This window comes from Papio anubis, chromosome 6 (genome assembly GCF_008728515.1).
Source record: "Papio anubis isolate 15944 chromosome 6, Panubis1.0, whole genome shotgun sequence".
Classification (NCBI taxonomy): domain Eukaryota; kingdom Metazoa; phylum Chordata; class Mammalia; order Primates; family Cercopithecidae; genus Papio; species Papio anubis.
Genome location: NC_044981.1, coordinates 63,227,562 through 63,235,019, shown reverse-complemented (window position 1 = coordinate 63,235,019; position 7,458 = coordinate 63,227,562). Strand labels below are relative to the sequence as shown.

Below are 7,458 nucleotides of genomic sequence, written 5' to 3'. Positions count from 1 at the left end.
ATTTAATAGCAAAAATTTCAAAATAATTTAGAGGTTTTTTTTGACAGTTTATCACTCACTCAGACTGGAGTACAATAGTGCAATGGCTCACTGCAGCATCGAACTGCTGGGCTCCTGAGCTCAAACGATCCTTCCACCTCAACCTCCTTATTAGCTGGTACTACCAGTGAGTGCCACCATGCCTGGCTATTATTATTGTTTTTGTAAAGACAGATTCTCACTATGTTGTCCAGGCTTGTATCACACTACTGGCCTCAAACAATCCTCCCATCTCAGCCTCCCACAGTGCTGGGATTATAGGCCTGCCTGAGAAATGAGCCTGGCCAGTGAGAAAGATTTCATGTGTAGTTCTTTAAAATTGTATGCCACAAAGTTCTCTCACAGAATGATTTGTGATTTTGAGGATGCAAAATCATCTATATTTACTATGTCTCCTCTTAAAAACATTGATTAAAATATACATATAAACACATGTGTATTGTATATGTTATATATAAAATATTTTCTATATATAAATATATTAAACTTCTTTGGAATATGTATCAGAAATAAATACTATCCAAAACCACAAAATATTTTAGTAGCAATTACATTTTACATAGATCTCATAAAATATATTTTGAAAGACAAAAATCTAAAAATACTTTAATAAAATTATATTTTAGATAGTATTTTTTTAGTTAAAAGGTTTTGCATTTAATGTCTTACCTTAAGTTTATATGTCATTGAGATGCCAATGTTTTAATGAAAAATTAGAATATAGAGTATAAAATTAAATATCACCTATTTGTCTCAAATAAAAAGTACAGGGAGTATTAAATAGGAATGACGGTATAGTAACAATAACAGAACTTGTAGGTTTTCCCAAATTGAATTAACTCTATTTCTCTGAGTTCAAGGAGTATGGAAAGTTGAATGTTTGATCGATCAGCAGTTATTACATTATCAGTTTAACACCATTCAAATACTACAGAAGGCATTTCTCTATTCACATTGACTTCTTAAGTAAGTATGCATATGCTGAGCTATAAATAGTTTGCTTTCCATGTTTGGTCTCTGAGCACTAAATATGTAGACTTCAAATCAGTCTGTGCAACCCAGTGGCCCTCTCTCCAGAGGCATCAGTAATGCATTTGGCAAATGCCTTGAACCATGAATTGTAAATTAACTTAGTTATAATCTTGATAGTATGAAAAAAGACTTCCAAATACTTATTTTTGAAATGATAACGTTAGAAAAAAGAAACAACAAACTACAATTATCATAATTTCTACTTCCTGAAAATTCATTTGAGGTAACCTGTGCCGGTCACAGCTCTATATTTACATACAGTTCTGACCCTCTTTTTGGCTGAGCTGTGGTCAATACACTCTGAAGGTATATCTCCAGAACCTTTTGTTTGATTGTCAAAAATCAACTCTTCTCCAGCATTTATAGTTCTCATGGAACACAGTGCTATTTAGGGAAGGCAAGTGTCAAATTATCAACGAAAACATTGAACACCTGAAGTTTTGGGTCATTACTGTGATTCACAGAATGAGATACAGTTCCATATTGAGCTGCATCCACCGTGAGTTCATCAGATGCATAGTCCAGATCCTATGTTGTCATATAACCGCCCTCATATTTCAGCTTTTTCACTTGTGATTACCTTTCCAACACGTTCAATGACAAAACTCATTCTTTTAATCTTCACATGGATTTTTACACCCCAGCCATGGTCATTGATACTGTGAAAGATGCAAAGTGAATTACTGTGTGCCTTTTTGTACAATCCTATTGGTACAGTAAGGCCCACATTGACAGATTGAGATACATTTATAGATGGGAGTAACAGGTGGAATTTTAATTTGTTGGTTTTTACTCTAAGTCAAAAGAACTCCAGCTTCAGCAGGACAACATTTTTCAAAGAAGCAACCTGTGCATGAACAATCAAAGGTGGCTTCATTTACTAAGCTGGCTCCGGGAGCTGGTTTGTGTTCGTTAATGTAGCAGAAGTCTGAAAGTGGGCCTTCTAAGTGAACCCTATTTTCAACAAATATCAGTCTTTTATTATTCTGTCGTCTGTTGAGTTCATCTTGCCATCTCTGCAGGACTATCCTTTGTTTGGCCTTCATTACAATGTACTTGGCAATGGCAGGTTTCAAAGTTTTGTTATTGTCTTTTGGAGTTATTGCTTTGCCTTTCTTTACCTGAGATAAATAATTATGCTCACTATTAAAGAATTGCTGAAACAGTCATGGGCCCTTGAGATTTTGCAAAGATTCTTAAGTATTTGTAGAATCTAGCCGTCATTTTCATTTTACAAGATATAATTCCATATTCTTCACTGCCTTGTAGTCACACAAGTAGTCGACCAATAGATTGGTGATTCCAACCTATTTACTTGTGTGCTTTTCTTTTCTGCATATTTCCTGAAGAAAATCAAGTGTAACTAGCCAAGGCACCATGCCAAGCTCCTTTATGCCGTACCCCAGCTGCTGCCACCTTGTGGATATTTCATTCAAAATCTAACAGGATAGCTCAGGTGAACTAATGCCCACCCTTGCTCAGTCCTGTGAGACTTGAGGCCAATGCTGGGGGTCTGGTACCTGAGCATCTTGACATCACTGCAGGCACACCTCGGCCACAGTGTCCCAATACTGTATTGTTTTAATAACTACTTTTACTAGGCACTTATTATATGTCATCATCTCTCAATATTGTACATATATTATTTAATATCTAACACTCTTTGTGTAGGCATTGTTATCTCAACTTTCCAGACAAGGAACTTGAGACTCAGATACAGTAAAATAATTAACCACAACTTGCTCAGATAATTAACATCATGACTAAGTAGCAGATCAAGTTGTGGGTGACTGAAACACAATATCTTAAGCACTACACTGTAATGCCTGGCTTAGGAATAAATACTGTGTATCATAAGCAATATCCTAAGATCATGATATTATATAGATACATTTGACAATGTTAGTATTTAGTATTGGAATTTTTATATGACAAAGACATCTACTCCACATACAACAAATGATATCATTGGGTGATTTTCCTGAAAAGTTAACCTAATCTATATACTTAAGGGCCATATGTATGTAACTAAACTCCACCAGATTAAGTCTGCACATTTTGAATTTATTTGAAAATATTTAGCTTTCACCATTTATTTGTTTCACCTAAGGAGAATATCTCTCTGTCCAATGCCTTACATGATATGAATTATATTATATGCCACCAAGGACTTTTATTCACTCCCAAACCCATTACTTGAAAATTAGAAAAATCAGAAATGTTAATTAAAAAATTGATTTTTGGCAAAGTGCACTGTTTAGGGACACTCTTTGTATTTGTTCCTTCTTCCAATAATTCACAGTTCTTTATAGAAAAATGATGGAAGAATGACCTTAGAACAGCAAAGATTTGGCTGTATCATCTGATAAGAAATATAAAACATTATATTAAATAATAATAGAATAGTGCAATACATCTCCCATGCTGCATCTTTATGCAGTCTTTGCCCCTCCTTTATATATCTAAGCACCCAGTAATATTATTCGTCAATAATCAAAGATGTCTTAATATAACTACCTTATTTAATTTAATGCCTTAAGTTAAATCCCTTATATTTAATGGGTATTTATACATGTATTTCAATGAATTGTTCCATTTTGTAGTTGTTACCATCTTATAAATGAGCAAAGCAAGCATTATACATTTTGTTTTCATTGTTAAGTGAAAACAAGAATAATTTTTAAAAAAAATGACAGGTTTTTAAGCTCCAATGAAATAACACCTACTTTGACTGAAATATAAAATTCTTTATCATGTATTTCCAGCTTTTTTTCCCAGCTTTCTTGCCACTATCTTTTGCTGAGCATTATAGGGTCTTATAACATCACTTTATTCTTTCCTAAATGCTCAACACATGTTCATGCCTCAGGCCTTCATGAGGTTGTTTCTCTTCATGTTCCTTCTCTTGGAATCCTTTCTTTATCTGTTAAAATTTTATTCATGTTTAAGCTGATTTATCATCTGTCTTTCTTCAAGGAGAACTTATCACTCATTAATTCATTCTGATGAAATTTGAAAAATAGATTTATTTTTTAATTCATTTATCCAGAATTACTTATCAAATTCTTTATAAGTGCTAGCTACAGTAGGAAATCAGATGGTTAATATTCACAAATGTTGCCTTTACACAATCTTTGTAATACATTTATATTACACGTGTTTTGTTATGATGCTGTATTTATCTATCCCTCTCCCAAGAGGTGATGAAAGGACAGAGAGACTATGCAGTAGAGATTTATGCTTATCTTTGTATCTTCAGCACCGAGCATTGCTACCTAACACATTCTTTAAATGATTAAAGATGAATGCATAGTAGTTTTTAAGAGGCATATATCTGAAAAATAAGGAAGTGAGAAGCAACACTTAGATTTTCTAAATCCTCTACTGTCCACTGTATTGTAGTGACTCCAATAAGAATTCACTAGGAAAATAATCATTCTACTAATCTCTGTGATTCGACCATTTTTTGTTTTCAACTGATAAAATTCGCCGATTGCTTTCAAGCATCAAATTAGTGTCAAGTGTAAACTAGGCATGAAAGTGAGGTGTTGCTAGTCACTTTATTTGTTTTGAATACGTTACTAAAGCGTCCACAATTGGGGACAATCATTATGGATGGTCAATTGGTTTAATATGTGTTTTAATAGTCGAGAGAGACATTAGACCTTCCTTTAACCAAACACAAAACTAGATCTATAGCATGGGTCAATAAACAGAGAACATTGATATAGTTTGGCTGTGCCCCCACCCAAATCTCAACTTGAATTGTATCTTCCAGAATGCTCAGGTATTGCGGGAGGGACCCAGGGCGAGGTTATTGAATTATGGGGGCCTGTCTTTCCGGTGCTATTCTTGTGATAGTGAATAAGTCTCACAAGATCTGATGGGTTTATCAGGTGCTTCCGCTTTTGCTTCCTCCTCATTTTCTTTTTCTGCTGCTACGTAAAATGTGCCATTCACCTCCTGCCATGATTCTGACACCTCCCAAGCCATGTGGAACTGTAAGTCCAATTAAACTTTTTTTCTTCCCAGTCTCGGGTATGTCTTTGTCAGCACCGTCAAAACAGACTAATACAAACATTAATTATAACTAAAAGAAAATGACTTCCCCATAAAAAATCCTCTAAAATAGCAAAAGAAGTCAATATGTATGTCTTCACATTTGAATACAGCACATGATTACAAAAATCATAAAGATAATTTTAAAGCTTTTTATGTGAATTAGGAAGCTGTGTCTTTTCAGTTACAAGCAAAGGATTACTGAACTAAAGAGTCTCAATATTATATGTAAGCTATAATTATGTGCCTGTGATATTGGCTTATGCTAGTTTTTATTGTATTAGATAACAAAAATTTCAAACATGTCTCCAAAATGATGACAATAATCTCTTCAGTCATCAGATTAAAAGTCTATAACAAATATGTGTCTACTGATCTAATACATAGATACAATTTGAGAGAGACTAAAGATAGTAAATGGGAAAAACAACAGTGTTTCAGTACCAGAATGCCTTGAGAACTAGCCAACATTAAAGACTAGGAAAGGTAATTTCCTTTGAAAAAATTGTAAGCTCTTCTACTGTAATTTTTTAAAGTTTTTTAATATTATTATTATACTTAAATTCTGGAATACATGTGCAGAATGTGCAGCTGTGTTACAAAGATATACACATGCCATGGTGGTTTGCTGCACACATCAACCTGTCATCTACATTACGTATTTTTCCTAATGCTATCCCTCCCTTAGCCCCCCAACCCCTGACAGGCACCGGTATGTGTGACGTTCCCTTCCCTGTGTCCATATGTTCTCATTGTTCAACTCCGACATATGAGTGAGAACATGCGGTGTTTGGTTTTCTGTTCCTGTGTTAGTTTGCTGAGAATGATGGTTTCCAGCTTCATCCATGTCCCTGCAAATGATATGGGTTTTTTATGGATGCATAGTATTCCATGGTGCATATGTGCCACATTTTCTTTATCCAGTCTGTCATTGATGGGTTGGTTCCAAGTCTTTGTTATTGTGAACACTGTTGCAATAAACAACTTTATAGTAGAATGATTTATATTTCATTGGGTATATACCTAGTAGTGGGATTGCTTGGGCAAATGGTATTTCTAGTTCTAGATCCTTGAGGAATTGCCACACTGTCTTCCACAATAGGTGAACTAATTTACACTCCCACCAACAGTGTCAAAGCATTCCTATTTCTCCACATCCTCTCTAATATCTATTGTTTCCTGACTTTTCAATGATCTCCGTAATGACTACTGGGTAAATAACGAAATTAATGTAGAAATAAATAAGTTCTTTGAAACCAATGAGAACAAAGACACAACATACCAGAATATCTGCGACACAGCTAAAGCAATGTTTAGAGGGAAATTTATAGCCCTAAATGCCTATAGGAGAAAACAGGAAAGATCTAAAATCGACACCTTAACATCACAGTTAAAAGAAGTAGAGAAGTAAGAGCAAACAAATTCAAAAGCTAGCAGAAGACAAGAAATAACTAAGAACAGAGCAGAACTGAAGGAGAGAGAGACACAAAAAACCCTTCAAAAAATCAATGAATCCAGTAGCCGGTTTTTTGAAAAGATGAACAAAATAGATAGACTGCTAACTAGTCTAATAAAGGTGAAAAGAAAGAAGAATCAAATAGACACAATAAAAAATGATAAAGGGGATATCACCACTAATTCTACAGAACTACTATAATTTATTGAAAATGTTTAGTTTACATAAATATTACAATTCATGGTTCACGAATAAATTACTTTTCAGGACAGTATCGATTTTGCAATAGCACTCACTTACTTCATTTCAGGCACCAGGTGCTATGTAAAGGCAATACTATAGCAATATTCTCTTTTGCGAGTGTAAATTCTCCAAACCTTTCATCTTACTTCTCCATTCCACTAAGCTCAAACCTTGTTACTTATATTCTTACTCCATCTTGGATTTGATGCATAATGTTGGATCCTGATTAGGACAACTTCTTTCTATGATTATAGCATTAATCTTTAGGTGGTGCCTTAGACAATGAGTCGCTCTTTGCCACTCTTCCTTCCTAAATTCCTTTCCTTAAGAATGACATTCATAACAGTCTTCTTTAAGCCTCTCTCAGAGCACAGGTATTACTACCTACCTTTGATTTCAATATATGTTGACTCGGTAAAATAAAATTTTCATTAATAGAAAAAAAGAAGTGTAATCCTAAAATGTTCCCCAGTAATGTGTTGTGAGTAAATATAAAGGAGTATGGTAGAAGGAGAGAAGTAGGTAGAGGAAATAGAGGTAAATCAGTACAGATAAGAAGAGTAAGAGAAGACACGTATCAAACAATTCACTCATATTACATGCATGCATTCCCGCACAGAGTTAGGTCT

General features: G+C 34.4%; 1 pseudogene; it reads right to left on the bottom strand.

The window, feature by feature from the left end:
• Positions 1–664: 664 nt before the first annotated feature.
• On the bottom strand, positions 665–5,011 carry LOC110743088 (annotated as a pseudogene).
• Between the last annotated feature and the right edge of the window lie 2,447 nt (positions 5,012–7,458).